This window comes from Tiliqua scincoides, chromosome 13 (assembly GCF_035046505.1).
Source record: "Tiliqua scincoides isolate rTilSci1 chromosome 13, rTilSci1.hap2, whole genome shotgun sequence".
NCBI classification, from domain to species: Eukaryota; Metazoa; Chordata; class Lepidosauria; order Squamata; family Scincidae; genus Tiliqua; species Tiliqua scincoides.
The window spans coordinates 15,546,172-15,567,557 of NC_089833.1; the positions used below are offsets into that span (position 1 = coordinate 15,546,172).

The following is a 21,386-nucleotide window of genomic DNA, read 5'->3' on the forward strand; positions in this document are numbered from 1 at the left end:
TAAAAAAAACATACATAGAATGTACAGTAGACTGGACTTATCTGCATATCCGGCATTCACGGATTTCACTATCCACAGATGTGGAGGGGGTCCCCTTTTAAAAACGTTTTAAAAATTAAAAATCAGTAAGAAAAATAGTTTTTCTTATCTTTTGGGCTGCAAAATCATAAGAACATAAGAACAGCCCCACTGGATCAGGCCATAGGCCCATCTAGTCCAGCTTCCTGTATCTCACAGCGGCCCACCAAATGCCCCAGGGAGCACACCAGATAACAAGAGACCTCATCCTGGTGCCCTCCCTTGCATCTGGCGTTCTGACATAACCCATTTCTAAAATCAGGAGGTTGCGCATACACATCATGGCTTGTTTACCCCGTAATGGATTTTTCCTCCAGAAACTTGTCCAATCCCCTTTTAAAGGTGTCCAGGCTAGACGCCATCACCACAGCCTGTGGCAAGGAGTTCCACAGACCAACCACACGCTGAGTAAAGAAATATTTTCTTTTGTCTGTTCTAACCCTCCCAACACTCAATTTTAGTGAATGTCCCCTGGTTCTGGTGTTATGTGAGAGTGTAAAGAGCATCTCTCTAGCCACTCTGTCCAAATCATGCTGCCCTCCCATGAGCCACTCCCAGGTTGTGCAATGCATTCTATGGCAAGCGTCTTACAGGAGCACTGAAGACTGCCCTGCAAATGGCACAGTTTTGCAGCACAAAAGCAGGGAAGGCTATTTTCTTTCGGAAAACCAAACTCCAGTGGATTCTCAGAACTGACTGTACTCTTCCTTGTCGTCCACAGTGAACTAGCAATGTCAAACACAGAAGTCCTACCAGAAACCAGTGACAGCCTCTGCTATAATTGGGGTGTAGCATCAACTGAAGTGCGCGACAGCCCATGGCTGTTGGGGGGGGTGTTTGCTGCGGTACTTCAAACAGCGAACCAATGGCTGATGCAGCCATAAGATAACAGCTGTCTCTTTTCCTCGCTGCCTTTGAGCCGCTGAGGTTTTGGTCTAAGCCATTTGCAAAGCCCTTGGCGCTATAATGTATTAATTTGGGGTGTGCGGTTGTCCCAGGAACACCTCCTTCAATCTCTGGAGGATAACTTTGGGCTCACTCATGCGCTGAAAGGAAGACGAAAATCTGCATCAGAGAAGACTTCTGGATCACCTGGCCTTCCTCGGAGCCTAATCCCTGAGCAGGGTTGGTTTACCTCTTCTCGGAACTTCCTAGTACACATGACATTTTGTACATGACAGCGATTTGGGATAGAAACTAAATCGATTGGGGGGAGGGGAGGGAAACAGTTTCTCTGTTTTAAATGGCAAAATAATTACAAAGTCTCTCAAATGGAGCGGAACCACGCCGGGCTCTTTTGGAGTTCATGAATAATATTAGCATTTTCCAAGCTTTGATGAATCGACAGGTTCGTTTGTGGCCTCCCCAATCTCGAGGGCGGCTGCTTGATTGGCTTTTTTTTTTTTTGGTCTTGCTTGTGTTAATTAATTTTCCCTGCTAACGGAAGACCATGTGACCAAGCCGCCATGCGATGGGTGACCATTCATGACCAATATTTTGATAACAGAAGGTTATCAAAATATCATTCATCCTGTACAGCTCACTAGATACTGCTAGATGCCCCACAAAGCCTCCCTATTAACCATTCAGTTGCTATAGGAAACCTGCTCCCAGTTGGGCCTTTCAGGGGGGTGGGATGCCTTGTTGGTTTGTGCAGTTGTCATACTTTCAGGGTTCATCTCCTCCTGAAGTTCAGTCTCTGTGGGTGGGTGCGTCTTCCCTTTAGTGGACACACTGTGCTATAGCAGGGGTGTCCAAACTTTTTGGCAAGAGGGCCACATCATCTCTCTGACACTGTGTCGGGGGCCGAATTAATTTACATTTCAAATTTGAATAAATTTACATAAATGAATATATTAGAGATGGAACTTGTATAAATGAATGAAGGTCTTGCAATAGCTCAAGGCCTATAAAAGTCCTTGCACAAAGCAAGGCTAGCCTTTCCTTCACTGCTATTGCTGCATCACAGACATGAAACAGAAAGTAATAGAGGAAGCCCTCGTCCCACAGGTCATGCAAGAGGTCAAACAGTCATCTTCACACTGAGAGCAGTTGCATTGGGCCAGCATGGGCTCCAGCAAGTCTCCGGAGGGCCAGATGGTCATTGGAGACAGGGGGCTCCCCGCAGGCCGGATTGTGGGTCCCCAAGGGCTGCAAGTGGCCCCTGGGCCGGGATTTGGGCACCCCTGCTATAGCCTATAGTTCTTCAACCTGTGGGTTGCAATTCCAAAGGGGGTCACAAAGACTTATGGAGGGGGTCACGGCAGCCTTTCAAAACCTGTGCAAGAGGGGGCTTAGATCCAATCCAGTCATGGTACTGAGTTCTGGATATAATTCCTCACAGCCTCTTCTCGCTGTCTTGCCCCACAGCTCCTAAGGCTGACCCTACAGGGTTGTTGTGAAGTCACAAGAGGTCGGAGAAAAGGGTCTGTCAGGAGCAAGAATGGGTGGGTATGGGATGGGATGGGCAGATCAGATTCCAGAACGGGGCAGGATCAGCAGAGGGTCCCCCAGCCTTGTACCTTACTTATTTATTGGTGTGGTGGCACAAAAATGGTTGAAGACCACTGCCATTACTGAGGTGTACTGTATTTTGAACTGTGGTAGGATACGACCAAATACCCAAATAAAGGAAGACTATCAGGAGCCAGGGGACATCCACTAACCTTGAGTGCTGGGAGAGTTAGAATAGACCAATTTTTTTAAATCCAGCATGTAATTAGTCTGTGGAACTCCTTGCCACAGGATGTGGTGGTGGCATCTGGCCTAGATGACTTTAAAAGCAGATTGGACCGGTTTCTAGAAGAAAAGTCCATCCAAGGTTACAAACCACAATGGGATTGCCAACCCTCCTGGTTTTAGAAGCAGGCTACCTCAGAATGCCAGGTGGAAGGGCGTGGCCACAACATGCAGGTGTCTTGTTGACTCGTGTGCAACCAGAGGCAACTGGTGGGCCACTATGAGATCCAGGAAGCTGAACTAGATGGGCCTTTGGCCTGATCCAGCTGGACTCTTCTTATGTTCTTATGCTTTTATCTTGACTTTCAAATGAGCACTGAAAAGCAGAAGCAAAGGAGTGCCGCGCATCCAGGATGGGTCCAAGACCTCCTGGCACCTGGGTCAGCCTGTGGAACGCTACCTCCCTTTTGGGGGAAGTTTCTCCCCAGCCCCCTTCCGATCCTCGCGTCCAGCTTGCATTGCCACCAGTAGCCCATTTGCAAATGGAAATCCAGCTGTCAGGAGACGATGTCTAACACGCTCGCCTCCATACGGCAGCCCATGGGTCCTAGAGATTAGGTGATTGATGCTCTGCTTCCCGGCTGCTGTTATCTATCACGTCGCATCTTCTCTCTGAAAGACAAGCGTCTCTTGTTGTTCTGCCGGCCTGTCAGAGGGCTGGCGTGCGTCTGTGTCACAGGTCTATTGCAACTTGCTGAGCCTCCCGCCCCCTTTTTTTTTTTGCTAAGGAATTGTTAATCCTGTTTCATTTGCGTCAATGACAGAAGGCAGGGGCTGCTTTTCTGGAAGGCCTGTCATCAGCCTCGGACTTCTGGTCGATGCTGATCCTTCTTTGTCTCCCTTACAGAGACGAGGGAGACCCCCTCCCTTGTGTCGGGAGTGGGGGTTCAATGCAAAGGGGTCACAGGCAGGAGCAGCTCTGTTCTCCCCCCACCCAAGGATTGCCACCATTTGCAACAAAGACACTAGCTACATGTGAAACAGCCAGGAGTGGTTGGTTGGCAACCTTCAGTCTCGAAAGACGATGGTATAAGCCTACAGCACCCGTTATTCCCAGGCGGTCTCCCATCCAAGTACTAACCAGGCCTGACCCTGCTTAGCTTCCGAGATCATGGTATAAGCCTACAGCACCCGGTATTCCCAGGCGGTCTCCCATCCAAGTACTAACCAGGCCTGACCCTGCTTAGCTTCCGAGATCATGGTATAAGCCTACAGCACCCAGTATTCCCAGGCGGTCTCCCATCCAAGTACTAACCAGGCCTGACCCTGCTTAGCTTCCGAGATCAGACGAGATTGGGCATGGAAAGACTATAGTATAAGCCTACAGCACCCAGTAATCCCAGGTGGTCTAGATGCTCCGTTCTTCTAGCTCAGTGTGGTTAACAGGCATCTGCCTGTCGTGTACTTCATCACACTCCCAGGGTTTTGGGGTGCTCAGAGTTGTTGGTTCTGAACCCTAGAGCCCTCAAAGATCCCTGTTTGGTAGTACTGCCACCACCCTGTAAGAGCCAGTGCCTCAGTCCAGGGACACCGAGACCCCCTAGGCTTAACTATATCCCTTGTAGGCACTGAGCACTTTCTTTACTTAAAGTCTCAGTCCTCAAGTTACTAGTCCACAATGAGGATTTTTGGTAGCTTGCTGAATGGCTAGGCAGGATTCTGAACCTTTGTCCCCAACAGACAATGAACCAACATGGTAAAAGGGTTTTTACTTTATTAAGTACATAGGGTTACAAAAAGTTACAAAAGGCAGGAAATGCTGGAGGCATAAAAACTTCTAGGAAACATATCAGCATAAAATAATAAAGCTAACTGGCTAACTCTATTATTCTCTGACTCTCACCTGGGTCAGCTTCTTTTGTAGATCCGCAGGTCAGTTACCTAAGAGGCCACATGGTCCTGGCGGGGCAGGATGTGCACCCACCACCTATCTCACCAAGAGACAAAGACCAAAGACCCTGTCCTCTGGGGCTGGAAGCTCACCCTCTCAGCTCTTCCGTCCCCCCTGGAGATCTACAGCTGCATTCCATCCTTGATGGGCGTCTTTCTGGCTGCTACATTATCACCTTCCATTGAGTTGTAAATTCCTAGCAGCTAGGACTGCAAGCCACTTCTGTGTTACTGTTTTAGCTTGGTCCAGGCTTTACATGTTACTAGGCCTAAACTGTACATATTCATGACCCTGCCCAACTGGAGCTCAAAATGGGGATCTCCTGCATACAAGCTTGTGTGCTGCTCTACTCCTAAAACGGTTGAAGACCCTTCCCTACCTGTGTTGTCTTGAGGGACTCGGCAATAACCTGTTAGGGCGCAATCCTAACCAACTTTCTAGCGCCATGGTAAGGACAGTGCAACTCAGAGGGAAGGGAACAAACATTGCCTTAGCTTGAGGACACCTCCGTGGCTGCCCCCCAACGGCAGGATGCAGTGCACGCCCCATTGGCACAGCTACGCCAGTGCTGGGAAGTTGGTTAGGATTTTGCTCTGACTCTCCTACGGCACAATCCTATGCCTGTCTGCTCTGATGCCAGAGTCCTTTTGTGTTCAGTGGGGCTTGCTCCCAGGAAAGTGTGTGCAGGATTGCAGCCCTATCATCCACCAGACTGTCTGTCTGCGTGCAGGCACCTAATGATGTATATGTTTGCAATGAAAGCGTGATTCAATTAGGAATTTGAACACACGATCAAGTGATGTCTTAAGAGGCTTTTCTGTAAGTTGGGGATTTAAATAGACTGGTGAGCGGAGGAATGTATTCTGCCTCTAAACTGGTTTATTCCTTTATCAGATTGCTTCACCCTTCCTCTCCGCTAAGCTCTTTAATGCATTTAACTTTTTCCCTCTCCCTTCTCATTGCCATTGTCAAAGCCTTTTTTTCTGGGCCTCTTTTCCGCCCCTTGCTTGAGATTATGCAAATCTCCGGTAAGGCGTTTAACGGGTTGAGTGCTGAATCCATATGCTATAGAATGAGTGTTCACACATGCCTTTTCTGATTAGGGCTTCTGGAGAAGGACTGCCTAGACCTCTGCTCCATTCTGGCTGCTTTCCCTAGAGCCTCTGTACAGCTGGAAACTCTAAAGACGGAGTCCGTCACTGGGCTCCCTTTGACATCCGGCTAATGCCAAGAGCTCTCTGACAGCCCTTCTGTAATCTTATAGATTTATCAAGGAATTTGAATGGCGAATTTGGAGCCGGCCATGTCTGAATCTATTTCTTGGTTTGTCACTCGGTCCCACGGCGGAAAGCAAGGGTTGAACGTTGGGTGCACTGAGGAGGTTTGGCATTAAAATGGATGTGGCGGGAAAGGCGCTGGGGGTGAGGGGAAGAGGTCTCTCTTGCAAAAAGAAACCATCAGCAACTGCTACCCTGCCCATGCCTGATCTCGTCTGATCTTGCAAGCTAAGCAGGGTCAGGCCTGGTTAGTACTTGGATGGGAGACCACCTGAGAATACCAGGTGCTGTAGGCTTTATACCATAGTCTTTCGAGACTGAAGGTTGCCAACCAAGCTAACGGGAAGGTGAATGGGAAGCACGCCTGTGAGAGATGGACGCAGCAAACTCTTTTTGAGTCCTGTTTGCAAACGCTTTAACAAATGCAGCTTCATCCTCAGCTTTCAGAACTTTCCAGAACCCACTTTGCAAATGGCCAAAGCAGGTGGTTGACCTGGGCTCTGGAGTTAAGGTAGTGCTCATGGCCCTCCCCCAATACACACACTGAATCTGCCCCTGGAATGAGGTGATCTATGAAGGGAGCAGCAGGGCTGGATCAAACAATACTCAGAACATGAGGAGGGCCTCCATGGAGAACAGTGGACCGTTGCCAGCAACACAAGGTCTTCCTTGGCTTTTTCAGCCTTGTGTTTTGACTGAGCCAGGAACCCTCATCGGGGCCAGCCCACCTCCTGGGAAAGGGGCAAGCAGATGTTTGCAAGGTGCTCCCATAAGCGCGATTGGCATCTTCACTGCTTCTGCCTCTGGGGGCAAATGGGAGTCCTGCTTCTGCTATGGTTGGAACTTTACATCACCGGTGGACAGTTTCCAGCCCTCTTCAAATGGTCACCTCTTACCCAGAGAAATTAGAAACTGTTAGCATTGCCAGTTGACCAGAACAAACCATTGTGCCCATTTTGTGGCACCTGGATCTGCAGAAATCATCCCAAGAAGCTCTTCCTGGCCTGGAGACAAGTGCTCTTGTGTGCTGGGTGTGCAGATCAATCTCCTCCTAAAAGCACATCTGCAGCAGTGCCTGCAATCCTGATGTCCTGCTCGGTGATTTACTGCACTAATGAGCCAGAACAAATGGGGTCCTCATTGGCGGACTTCTTGCAAAGCCCGGTGTAATCAGAAGTCCTTTGTCGCATTGGTTTAATTATTTTAATCATGAAATACGGCGCTGGACACAAATGCCTCCTGGTTATGATAGCTGAGGGAAATTTTCTAACCTGGCAGGGCTTCAAACCATTAGCACAAGGTTGACAATACTGTAGACGTATCTCCATCAATGGAGAACATATAGATTAATTGGCAGTCTCCGGGCGCTGCTGAGCTGTTGATCTCATCCAATCTTTTCAACATTATTTTACATGTTTAATGCATTTTTTGTACCCTTTACTTAAGCCACCCTGACTTTTTTTCTGTAGATAAGCAACCCACACATGACGTAACAGGTTAAGACCTTGGTCTTCTGGTGTTCCCTCAAAAGCCGAGTCTGCCAACACATGGTTTTTAAATGAATCCATTTGTCAATATTTTTCTCCTCTGCCGCTCATTTATGTATAGGTTTTGCTTCTTATATAGTTGTTGGCAACCTTCAGTCTCGAAAGACTATGGTATTGCGCTCTGAAAGGTGGTTCTGGCACAGCATCTAGTGTGGTTGAAAAGGCCAATCCGGGAGTGACAATCCCTTCCACACTGGGAGCAAGTGCAGTCTGTCCCTGGTCTGTCTCCCAGGCTACGGGCCTTCCTTCTTTGCCTCTTAGCCTCAGACTGTTGGCCAAGTGTCTCTTCAAACTGGGAAAGGCCATGCTGCACAGCCTGTCTCCAGGTGGGCCACTCAGAGGCCAGGGTTTCCCACCTGTTGAGGTCCACTCCTAAGGCCTTCAGATCCCTCTTGCAGATGTCCTTGATTCACAGCTGTGGTCTACCTGTAGGGCGCTTTCCTTGCACGAGGAGATCCTTTGGGATCCGGCTATCATCCATTCTCATGACATGACTGAGCCAACGCAGGCGTCTCTGTTTCAGCAGTGCATACATGCTAGGGATTCCAGCTCGTTCCAGGACTGTGTTGTTTGGAACTTTGTCCTGCCAGGTGATGCCGAGGATGCATCGGAGGCAGCGCATGTGTAAAGCGCTCAGTTTCCTCTCCTGTTGTGAGCGAAGAGTCCATGACTCGCTGCAGTACAGAAGTGTTCTCAGGACGCAAGCTTTGTAGACCTGGATCTTGGTATGTTCCGTCAGCTTCTTGTTGGACCAGACTCTCTTTGTGAGTCTGGAAAACGTGGTAGCTGCTTTACCGATGCGCTTGTTTAGCTCGGTATCGAGAGAAAGAGTGTCGGAGATCGTTAATTGTTTTGTGATATTTCGCAACAGCTTATGATTTGATGTTTGCCATGCTTTCCTTCTGGTATATACCACTTTGGAAATGTATATTGAAGCGCAAGGTGAGAATTGCACATGTGGAACATGGCAATCATTTAAACCTATTTAATCACTCAGAGTTTGGATACATTGTCTGTGGTTCGCCTCTTGTGTTGAATTTGCTCTAGCGGAGATTTCATCGCTTCTGAGTCATGGCAGCAGAAATATGGGCCAACTTTGGCCTCTTGGAGAGAGATCTTCAAATAATGAAAACACCATAAGAATTATGGAGTTTATGACTGCCAGGTCTTGGTCAGAGCTGCTGTAGAAATGAATTGGACTGTAAAATGTTTTGCATGCTTTATGAAAAGTGTTGTCGCAGTGACATCATACTGTCTACTGATGCAATTTCCTAGGAACAGTTGTAATTTTCTGTCCCCTGTCACCAGTTAAATCATCGCATCTGTATTTCACATATCTGGATGTCTGTTGAACGTTGTTCTCACAGAGATTGCAGTGCTGTCATTCTTTGTGGTTCAGTTTCAGCCTCCAGACCCTCTAGATCAGTGTTTCTCAAACTGTGGGTCGGGACCCACTAGGTGGGTCGCGAGCCAATTTCAGGTGGGTCCCCATTCATTTCAATATTTTATTTTTAATATACTAGACTTGATGCTGCCGTGGTATGTGACTGCATTTGGAGAAATGTTACAGAACTATACTTTTAGCAAGCTACTATGTACAGTATGTTCTTTTAGCAATGATAGTAAATGGTACTGACTCCTGGGTAAGTGTGGGTAGGATTGCAGCCTAGGATTGTTAAAATTTTCCTGCTTGATTATGTCACTTCTGGTCATGACATTGAGGCACGGTGACCTTTGACCCTAGACCGTAAGTCACTGGATAGCCCAGAAAAGTATAAGCAGAGTACTAAGAATTAGTTTAATACTCTAGCACTGGGGTGTCCAAAGTTTTTGGCAGGAGGGCCACATCGTCTCTCTGACACTGTGGCAGGAGCCAAGGAAAAAAAGAATTAATTTACATTTAAAATTTGAATATATTTACATAAGTTTACATAAATGAATATATTAAAGATGAACTTATATGAATGAATGAAGGTTCTTCCAATAGCTCAAGGCCTATAAAAGGCCTTGCACAAAGCAAGGCTGGCCTTTCCTTTGCTGCCACTATTGCATCACAGACGTGAAACAGCAAGCAGTGGAGGGAGCCCTTGTCCACAGCTCACAGGAGAGGTCAGTCGCCCTCATGCTAAGAGCAATTGCATCGGGCCAGTTTGGGCTCCAACAAATTTCTGGAGAGCCAGAGATTCATTGGAGACTGGGGGCTCTATGAGGGAGTCCTCGAGGGCTGCAAGTGGCCCCAGGGCCGGGGTTTGGGCACTGCTGCTATAGCATATGCACAAGAGCTGCTTGATTTTGGAAACAAATGCTTAAACAGCTTAAAGGCCACACTGCTACAGCATAAAGGGGAAAAGGAGTTTTATTTAAACATCATAGTTAGTCTCACAGAACAGGGGCAGGCTGCTTGAAGAAAATTATTTTTAGAAGTTGTTTGCTAGTTTCACAGAAGTTACACACTTCAGAGCTTAGAAAGGGAGTAGCAACTAAGGCAACATAGAATAGGATAAGGTTCCTTCTTGGCAGGCGCACAGGGTTGGCCAAGGCTATCGCATGCCAGGCGCCAAGACTCACTTGTTTGTTCTTCTAAGTTTTCAAAAGAGGGAAAAACACATGCGGGACATAGAATATATTTAGTCTTTGCTTTAAAAGTGTAACCAACATATATGGAACATATAGTAGTGGTAGTTATTAGAAGTAAGTCTTAAATAAACAAAATGCTTGATTTTAGAAAAGAATAAAACTAGACAAAGGGTTTAACATTGCAGAAATCCTTATCTTAGTTGGCAAGGATGTTCTTGACAGACACCTGCAGAGACGAGTTTAGAACATTTAGTTAGATAACCGGGACCATCCTTAAGAAAGAGTCCTTTGTGTGAATTGCAACTGAGTTGAAAAGAGGGGGGGCTGATGAAGGATTGCCACAAACAGTTTGCTTGACATGTAATGTCTGAGTAATTGGTTTGAAGGTAAATAGGACAAGGAATGGTTAAAAAGAAATCACATATGCAGAGAAAGTTTGTTTTATGTGAAAATATATGAAAAGTCACAAAAAGCTGGCTAAAGTCTTAGCCAGCCACTAAAGAAAAGAGATCACTTATATACACCACTATAAGAGCCCTCAATACATGTACTCAAAGTAACTAGTCACAATAGCTATAATAACAGAATTAGGAAACTGTTAAGTTTAATAGACTCTGGTTCGCACAGTTTTGCAGAGGGCCCACAGGGAATACTAAAACCAGGAGAAGAGATAAGATAGGTGGCACAAGTAAGGCCATCCTAATTAGGAAGGGTTTGAAAGGAATATATGTCAATAAATGGGTTAGAAGTTCTGCCAAATTAAGGTCTTCGCACCCGTGTTTAAGTGTTTGTGTGTTCTCTTTAATGAGGATAGCATGAAAACCTATTTTCTCAAAGAGGTCCCTAGTTAGATTGATAAATATGAGTAAGGGTCAGTGTTGGATGGAATACTGTTACAGCGAACCCTACTGGTTTTGGAAACTTTTGGAAATTGTGTAATTTTGGCAAAGTTTTAAGATGGCGTCTGGCCTGGATGCCTTTAAAAGGGGATTGGACAAGTTTCTGGAGGAAAAAATCCATTCCGGGTTACAAGCCATGATGTGCATGTGCAACCTCCTGATTTTAGAAATGGGCTCTGTCAGATGCAAGGGAGGGCACCAGGATGAGGTCTCTTGTTATCTGGTGTGTTCCCTGGGGCATTTGGTGGGCCGCTGTGAGATACAGGAAGCTGGACTAGATGGGCCTATGGCCTGATCCAGTGGGGCTGTTCTTATGTTCTCATGAAAACCCCACCTGTATGTAAATAAGAGCCAATCAATGGTTTTGCTCACTTGTTGCCCACCTATTTTCCATCTTGTATGGAAATGGTATCTTATCTACATCCTATTAAGAATTAGCCCCATTTATGATGTCAAACTTTCAGCAAATGAGAAGTCTAGATTTTCAGACAAAGGATTGTGTGGTATAAAAGTCAAGGACCACGGTTCAGACGGGGTCCATGCTTTGGACATGAGTCCCGTGGACCAATTGTATACGATTCAATAAAAGCCTGTGAACCTTCATCCCTGTGTACCGAGTCATTCTCAGCTGCTTATCTGAGTTGCTGATTGGCCTTGCAACAACATCACTTCCGGTGGGTCCTGACAGATTCCCATTCTAAACAAGTGGGTCCCGGTGCTAAATGTGTGAGAACCACTGCTCTAGATGTTACAAGTGGGAAACGGTCGTGTCTGATCTCCAGGACATATGTAAGCATATGAACACGTTAAGACAGCGTTTCTCAAACTGTGGGTCGGGATTCACCGTAAGCCAGTTTCAGGTGGGTCGCGTAGCACCTAGCTCAGCCACCGCTGAAAATACAGGGGACAGAGCTGCTGCTGGAGGAGCGACCTGGTGCTTTGCCCTGAATAGGTGGGACACTGGAAAAGGGGGAGGGCTGTGTGGTTGAAGAAGCATCCAAGCCTGTGTTCTGCTTTGACTTCTGAGCTGGAATGTTTGAATTCTGAGCCATGCAAAATAACAGCATGACTGCGCTGTATAATGGGACCTTTGGCTGATTGCGGCTTAGGTTTGCAGCCTCAATGGATGATGTCACTTCCAGCCATCACTTTCAGGTTAATGACCACTTCTAGTGGGTCTGGACAGACTGTTATGCTAAAAAGTGGATCCCAGTGCTAAAATGTCTGAGAACCACTGCGTTAAGATGTTCATTCAACATAACCTGCCACATCGTACACACCGCAGCTATGGAGATACATTTTGAACCACTGATCCGGATATCTTGGGACAAGTTGTATTTTCCTAGTATGTCTTTAAGCAGAAGAACAAACCTCTTTTGCTCTGCTAAATCCTGGAGGAGAGATGTTTGCAAATAAGTAGAGATGAAGAGAGCGGGGCTCCCCAAGTGATTCTTGGCATGGGAATCGGGGCGTTACAAAGAGCACATCCCTCTCTGTGAAGTCTGTGAAATGTCAGAGGGTGTGATTAAATTTGCCTCTTTGCAGATGCTTTCTCCGTTCAGGCTTACAACACGTGAAGGACGGGCACATGCCTAGTAGGTTTAAACCTTCCTAGCCAACCAGCCACAGACCTGACCCTGGTACCAGTAAGTCAGAAGTGAGTCAAGGAAGACTCTGGGGTCAGATCAAGCCTGAGACAAACTCTTGTCCAGTCCCCCAACTGCTCTCTATTCACAGATGGTGTATTATTTTAAGAATTAGATCCGGAAGAGCCAGTTCCAAGTCCGCTCAGCCGTGAAATTTCCTGAGGGACCTTGGGCCAGTCCCTCCCAGCCTCACCCACCTCACAGGGTTGTTGTGAGTACAAAAGGAAGAGAGGAACCGTGTACACCACCCTGAGCTCCTTGGAAGAAGGGTGGTCTTAAAATGTGGAAAACAAAGACATAAATAATAGTTGACAATTTGGCCCTTCGATCCTCCTCCTGGGACATGCCCTGAGCATAATATGCCTTGAACAAATACACAGGTGTATGCAGGGAGCTCGACCACTGGAGATCTCAGCAGTGAGCTTTTGGACAGAGCCTTGTCTGTGCTTGTGGCTTCCCTGAAGGTAAATAATGCATAATGGTTATGAAGGGAGGGAGGGAGGGAGGGAGGGAGGGAAAGATAGAAATTGCAGCAAAAGGCAGGGGTGTTTGGGGGGGGGGAGTGTTTTAAGCTGAGGTTAGAAAATAGCAAAGAGGCCACAGAGAAAAATGCAAAAGCTGTTTAAGATGTTGCAGTCTTCGTACTTATTGGTTGTCAAATCTAGCATGCTTCCTCTTCTGCTCTCCCCACCCCAAAAATTGTCCTTCAGTAGAACCATGTTGTTCTTTTTTCCACCCAAACAGACAAAAAATCACCACCACACATAAGATATTCTGCAGAATTCCATAGTATGCCTCTCTGCAGAGGCCGGAAGGTAGACCATAAAAAGAGCCCCACTGGATCAGGCCAAAGGCCCATCTAGCCCAGCTTCCTGTGTCTCACAGCGGCCCACCAAATGCCCCAGGGAGCACGCCAGATAACAAGAGACCTGCAAGGCCTCCTGGGAATTGTAGTTAAGAACATAAGAACAGCCCCACTGGATCAGGCCATAGGCCCATCTAGTCCAGCTTCCTGTATCTCACAGCGGCCCACCAAATGCCCCAGGGAGCACGCCAGATAACAAGAGACCTGCAAGGCCTCCTGGGAATTGTAGTTAAGAACATAAGAACAGCCCCACTGGATCAGGCCAGAGGCCCATCTAGCCCAGCTTCCTGTATCTCACAGCGGCCCACCAAATGCCCCAGGGAGCACACCAGATAACAAGAGACCTGCAAGGTTTCCTGGGAATTGTAGTTTAAGAACATAAGAGCAGCCCCACTGGATCAGGCCAAAGGCCCATCTAGTCCAGCTTCCTGTATCTCACAGCGGCCCACCAAATGCCCCAGGGAGCACACCAGATAACAAGAGACCTGCAAGGTTTCCTGGGAATTGTAGTTTAAGAACATAAGAGCAGCCCCACTGGATCAGGCCAAAGGCCCATCTAGTCCAGCTTCCTGTATCTCACAGCGGCCCACCAAATGCCCCAGGGAGCACACCAGATAACAAGAGACCTGCAAGGTTTCCTGGGAATTGTAGTTTAAGAACGTAAGAACAGCCCCACTGGATCAGGCCACAGGCCCATCCAGTCCAGCTTCCTGTATCTCACAGCGGCCCACCAAATGCCCCAGGGAGCACACCAGATAACAAGAGACCTGCAAGGTTTCCTGGGAATTGTAGTTTAAGAACATAAGAACAGCCCCACTGGATCAGGCCATAGGCCCATCTAGTCCAGCTTCCTGTATCTCACAGCGGCCCACCAAATGCCCCAGGGAGCACACCAGATAACAAGAGACCTGCAAGGCCTCCTGGGAATTGTAGTTTAAGAACATAACAACAGCCCCACTGGATCAGGCCATAGGCCCATCTCGTCCAGCTTCCTGTATCTCACAGTGGCCCACCAAATGCCCCAGGGAGCACACCAGACAACAAGAGACCTGCAAGGCCTCCTGGGAATTGTAGTTAAGAACATAAGAACAGCCCCACTGGATCAGGCCAAAGGCCCATCTAGCCCAGCTTCCTGTGTCTCACAGTGGCCCACCAGATGCCTTTTTGGAGACCGTTTAGTACATCACCTCAGGTCCCAGGTGGTCTTCGGCTGGACCTGCCTGACACACGCCCAAGCCACATTGAGAGGGCAACCAGAGTGATTTCAGGGAGGGAGGTGGCTTTCCACATGACTTGGACCTCAAGCTGTTTGGCAAGAAACCACTGGAACCAGCGACAGCGGGCCTTCTTTGGGGCTGGTTTTGAGACTCTTCTCCACTGAAATCCGCAGCGCCCAAGGGAAGCTGCTGAACTGTGTTTGTCCAATCCTCTGACTCGTTTGTGCTCCTCGCAAGCATCAGTAATTCATGAATAAACTAACGCGGCCGTGTCTGAGCCGCTGAGCATCTCCATGCCGTAGACTTTGCTCTGGGAAGCTGGCTTTTTGCAAAGCCTCCCTCCCGTTCTTCCCCCTTCATCACGGTCTTCTTGCTCTGCTTCCTCTTCTAAACTGCCCTGGAGGAGGGCTCTCCTGGGAACTGCATCCAGAGACACTGAAAGAAACAGCTTTCCAAGCCGGAGTTTCAAAAATCCTCTCCGGCAGCAGGCCATTGCTGGGTCGGAGGAAACTCATGTGGAAGACCCAAAGAAGACCACATTATGTAGACGGGCCACGGGAGACAGGTCAATCCACTGTTGGGGGTGCAAGTTGGCACCCCCTCAAGACGTGGTACCTAAGGCAATGTACCCCTCCCCTTATCTATGCCACTAGTCCATGCCACACCTGCCTCCAAGATATGGGAAGAAGCCCGCCAGAGGACCCCTTGCCAAGAACCCTCACAAACCCAGAGCCCGTCCCGGAGATTATGGTGTAGCCCCAAATTCACATTAAGGCTCATTCCCAGAAGGGCTGACATATGGGAGAAAGGACAAATTTGTTCTCCACCACCTCTGAGAGTAGAACTAGATCCAATCGGTACAAGCTGCAGGAGGGGAGATTCCAGATGGATGTCTACGCTGACTGGATCTCCAAAGACGGTCTTCCCAGGCTCAATCTCAGTGCTTCCCAAACTTTAAGCACTGGGACCCACTTTAAAAAAAAGACAATCTATTGTGACCCACTGAACTGAAAAAAGAGATCTAGAGAAAATAATATTTTTTTGAGAGGATTGTTAAAAAAAATGTCCTGCATGATGATGTCACTTCTGGTCATGACATCACTTCCGATGGGTCCTGACAGATTCGGATTCTAAAAAGTGGGTCGTGGTGCTAAATGTTCGAGAGCTTCCTGGTTCAGAGCTTCCTGAAGGCACGACGACACAGAAGTGTCATTAAAATGCATCCCGAAAATGAGGTTAAAACTGGCATGGCTGTTTGGATGCCAACGGGTAACGTCTTCCCTGCATCAGTTAGTCCAAATGATGTTCATTTAAAGGTCTGCGGTTCCACGAGTGCCCCCCAGCCAGACATTTGTGTAAAGGCGAAACGATCCCCGTCGTGCGCCTTCCTTCCCTCTACGACCTGTGAAAAGCTGAGATGCATCATTTGAGCAACCGTGTTCTCTAATGAGCTGAGCAGCAGGGCAGCTCCTGCCAAGGTGAGATGCCCCCCCCCCCCCACACACACACCTCTTCTCTTCTCCCAGCTCCAAAAATCATTAACTGATGTCATCTCGGCTGCGGGATCCTGTGAAATGAACAAACAGTTGGTCTGAAGAAGAACAGAACATGTTGCTATATCTGGAAGGCGGGTTTGGGGAAAAGGAGAGCGGATGGAGGCTGGCCAACAGTTGCTCTTTCGGGTTTGGTAAAAGTCAGATGGTGTCACTCCCCACAACCCCCTCCCCCCCAAAATGTGAACAGATGGAGTTAGGAAGATGAAATTGGGGGGGGGGGGGGAAGAGAGAGAGAGACTACCATTTGCTGTCTTTTTACAGACCTGATCACACTTGCAATGCAATCCTAACCATGTTTACTCCTTTATTTCAATGGGATTTACTCCCAGGTAAGTGTATGTAGGATTGCAGCCTTTGAGGATCGATAGAAGGGCTGCTATTTTGCTGGGGTTCCTTGTGTTCCCATTAATCATCCCTTGGTCCATTTGTCACTTTTTTTTTCTTTCCCAGACCCTGGAAACTGGATTTAGGGCATCAATTACTGAAGTCCAGAAAAGGCCACCAGGTACTTACCTATACATCCTAAATATATTGTACCTTTCGCTTGACTTTAAATTGGGAGTTGCTTGCGGAGCCCGTTGTAGATTACAAGTGGGGTATCTGCTTAAAGTAATTCATATAATGTTTAAAAGTCCTCATGGACATTATCCCAGTGACCATATACAGAGGGAGACCCAAACATTCTATCCAGGTTGGGGAGCGGGTCCTTTTTACTCTGCGCGGCAGCCACCCCAGAGTAAAGCAGCCTGGTTACATGTATGGGGTACAGTCTGGGCGGGCAAGAGGGCATTCTTTGGATGCAGCTAATAATAATAATAATAATAATAATAATAATAATAACAGGTATTTATATACCGCCTTTCTTGGTCTTTATTCAAGACTTTATTCAAGGCGGTTTACATAGGCAGGCTTTATTTAAATCCCTTATTAAATAGGGATTTTTACAATTTCAAAGAAGGTTCTTTCTTCCAAGAACCACAACATTCAGGTGTTTCATTCCGATCTGGCTTCACATTCTGGCCTCCATCCTCCCACGCTCAGAGCAGATGGAATAGCTCGGCTTCAGCTTGTCAGCTGCTTCAAGGTCGCACGGTGCCGGTGGCCTCAAACTGGCGACCTTGTGGACGTTATCTTCAGGCAGACGGAGGCTCTACCCTCTAGACCAGACCTCCTGCCCTACAAAGCTATACAAATCACTTCCTATAAAGTGGTGTTCTTCAACCTGTGGGTCATGACTCCAATAGGGGTGTGAAGATTCATTTGGGGGGGAAGGGTCGTGGCAACCTTTCCAAGCCTGTGCCAGAGAAGGCTTGGATCCAATCCAATCATGGTCCTGCCTTATCAAAACTGAGTTCTTGATATGCTGCCCAGCGTCTTTTTGCTATCTTGCCTCCTGCTCAGGCAGTACTACCTCACAGGGCCGTTGTGAAGACAAGAGGGAGGGGGGAAAGAGGGCGGGTGGGCGTGGGTGGATCGGGTTCAGGGAGGGGGTGCGGGATCAGTGGTGGGTCCCCAGTCTCATGCTTTATTTGTTTATTTGTTTGTTTGTTTGTCTATTTATTTATTTATTTTATTGGGCCTGCGCCACGAAAAAGGTTGAAGACTACTGCTGTAAGGATCTGTGCTCATATGTAACTCAAGTGTAATGAGCGAGGCAGAACACGTGTTAAATGAAGCAACTTCCCCCCCCCCGGGGTAATCAGATGTATCGGATTGCAGACTTAATGAAATATTGCCTCTTAGGTACCCCTTGGGAAATGGCCTACTACACTTTGACGTATGCCCCGAGGCAGAATTCTCAGTTTGCCTTCTGCTGAGCCTGATGCATCTTCTCTACTAAAGTCCTTTGAGAAAGCAGCACCTGGATGCTCCTGTCGGTGATGTCACTGCCTGTAGGTGAAGTCCCGGAGCTCTGCTCCCCCGGAGCTCTCACTTGATTACAGGTACTGCATAAAATCTGGCTTTGTGCTGGGTTTCCCTTGGTGTTTGGATGTACTGCAGTCTACCTGCTGCAGGATAAGATGACATTTTTAATCTGCTTGCATCTTTAATTAACATAAGAACATAAGAACAGCCCCACTGGATCAGGCCATAGGCCCATCTAGTCCAGCTTCCTGTATCTCACAGCGGCCCACCAAATGCCCCAGGGAGCACACCAGATAACAAGAGACCTCATCCTGGTGCCCTCCCCTGCATCTGGCATTCTGACATAGCCCATTTCTAAAATCAGGAGGTTGCGCATACACATCATGGCTTGTACCCCATAATGGATTTTTCCTCCAGAAACTTGTCCAATCCCCTTTTAAAGGCGTCCAGGCCAGACGCCATCACCACATCCTGTGGCAAGGAGTTCCACAGACCAACCACACGCTGAGTAAAGAAATATTTTCTTTTGTCTTTCCTAACTCTCCCAACACTCAATTTGAGTGGATGTCCCCTGGTTCTGGTGTTATGTGAGAGTGTAAAGAGCATCTCCCTATACACTCTTTCTATCCCCTGCATAATTTTGTATGTCTCAATCATGTCCCCCCTCAGGCGTCTCTTTTCTAGGCTGAAGAGGCCCAAACGCCATTGATTGATTGCTGCTTAGCCTACTGCTTTCTCCCTTTTTAATTTTTTTTCTTTAAAAAGTATGTTTTGTGTGTGTGTGTGATCAAATGAATTCCAAAAAGTGAGACCTCTGAAGCATGCCCCGATGTTGCCCAGGCTGCCAGCCCTTGAAGTGAAGCCAGAAAGAGAGATGAGGTCACTTATGGACAGGGTCAGATGGAGCCCGAGAACTCCTGATTTCCAGTCTCGTTCAGTCCACGGCAGTTGCAGAAACTAACTGGAGAGCCCCACTATAAGAGATGATGGCTGCTGGCACAGCAAGCAAGAGGAACGCAGTGGGGGAGCTGAGATTTGCCCCCCCTCAGAGGCCCAAAGCAAGGTGTAGCTTGACATCAGATAATCGCCAAGAGGCCACAATTTCAACTTGAAAAATGGGGACCATTATGATATGGGGCTGTGTGTCAAAGGGGCAGAGCCCATCAGCATCCCCAAAATGTCCTCCAATTAACCTCTTCATCACCCGCCCACAAGAGAATGTGTTGTTATGACACAGCAGGGAACTAATAAGGTGTTAGTAGGAGTCAGGTCTCATGACCTTATATACTAGTGCTCATACTAGAACACTAAAGGCCCAATCCTATCCATCTTCCCAGCACCGGTGCTGCCTCAATGCAGCCCCTAGTGCTCCCATACCTTGAGGAGGCCTCTACGAGTGCCTCTCCACCACAGAATGCAACGCACACCCCATTGGCACAGCTGCACCTTCACCGGAAAATTGGATAGGATTTGGCCCTAACGTGGTTGTGCGAGTATCATCGGGTTAGCCACTGGTTTTCTGTTGGTGACTGATTTGTTGGGTGGTCTGTACTATTAAAATAAACAAATAAAGTGAATGGGGTGACCCCAACCCTGGTGATGGCACTACATTTAGGTTGTGCCTGTGATATTGTAATTTGTTCTATAGGGTCTGGAATGGGAGGAGGTCTATCAAGGGGCGGACCTAAGGAGCTGTCCCACCGGGTGACCCTAACCCTAGTGATGCCTCTGAGCTCACCTCTGGGTTGAGGAAAGTTGCCCCCATCACAAGTTTATTCTGTGATTGTGGGGGAGAAGGGTGTGTGTGCGCACAGATCTCTCTGCCGCACAGGCAGACGCACAGAGAGCTCCCAGTTTGCTTGCCCCCAAACGCAAGTTGACACGTCGAAACTTTGTTCCCCGAGAAGCCGCCAAGAGGCATATCTGGAGTTTTCTCTGTAGACCTTCAGAAAAAATGTGGCCATGACAGCACATTCAAGCGCCAAATGAGGACGCTCCGGATAGTTCCCGCAGCTAAACGCGCGCACTGAAATAATGGTTTCTAGCATAATAAGGAAGTTGTCATGGCATCGCCTGGGCTGTAAAATACCTTGTCGTTCAGAATTGGCTCTTGATCCCAGTGGATGTCAGACAGAAAGAACCGCAAGAGGAGGGGATCATTTTCTCAAGTTTCGGGTGCCGCGTGTCATCCAAACAGGTGACAAAAATGAGGCACGAGTGAAACACGCGCGCATTCAAATGGGAATCGGTGCTGTTCTGCAGTGTCAAGAGCAGAGATAACAAAGTCTGGCTCCCTGAGTATTAGAGAAAGGTGCTTCTTTGATGATTAGATGCTTGCACGTGATGCTGGCATTGATGGCTGGTGTCACCTAGCTGACAAACACATCCCTAGGGTCCAAGCATGGAGGTGTAGGTACACCTGCTGGGGACCGGAGATCCAGGGGGGCCTGGCCCAGACTGCAGCCCCATTCTCAAGTGGAAACAAAATTGAGGGCCAGCAACTCTGCTTGGGTCTTGGCCTGCTTCTTCATGCTCAGTAGGCACATCTATAAAGCAAAAGAACATACAAAAATATGACAACTCTCTCCTTGCCTCTTCCTACTTCTCAGGGAGATCACGAACCACAGATCTATATTTAGATTTCCTCCACAATATATCTTTATTGCGTTTTGTCCTCAAAGCTGCCCAGTGAGGCTGAGAGCTATAGCGGCGTGCTCCTGAAAGCATCTTTCATGCTCCCACTAAGTGTTACGGCGCAACAATGGAGGGGGCAACAATACGTACAGGCCTCAAAGGTTTTTGAACCCAACTCCCTACGTAGCTGGCTTGCTGGCTCCAACGGCTTTTTGGTTTATTAGGCTTAAATTTTACCCCCCTTGTCCCTTCTCATTTTTTTCGGCAAATGACTTTTGAGCAGGGATTCTGGGACGTGTCCAGCTTATAAACAAAGCTAGAAATCCATGCTCATTTGAATTATTTATTCATAATTAAAGTTTAACCATGCAACAAGAAATGGGAAGGAGAAGCAGAACTGATGCGTGCATCACACGATGGGTGACCCTGCCAATTCAGCCCTTGAAGCGATAACTTCAGTCAGTTTCGTGATTGGACTGACTCAGGGTCTCGGTATGGATTTCAGTATCCATGAACGCCGAGTTCATGGCTGGAGGCCTCAGAAAGGCACTTCTTCTTCGCTGGAGACTTCCAGTGATGCCCAGGAGGCATTCT

General features: G+C 47.8%; 1 pseudogene; it reads left to right on the forward strand.

The window, feature by feature from the left end:
• The first annotated feature begins 6,161 nt into the window (after positions 1 to 6,161).
• LOC136633906 (5S ribosomal RNA) lies at positions 6,162 to 6,281 on the forward strand (annotated as a pseudogene).
• Positions 6,282 to 21,386: the final 15,105 nt, after the last annotated feature.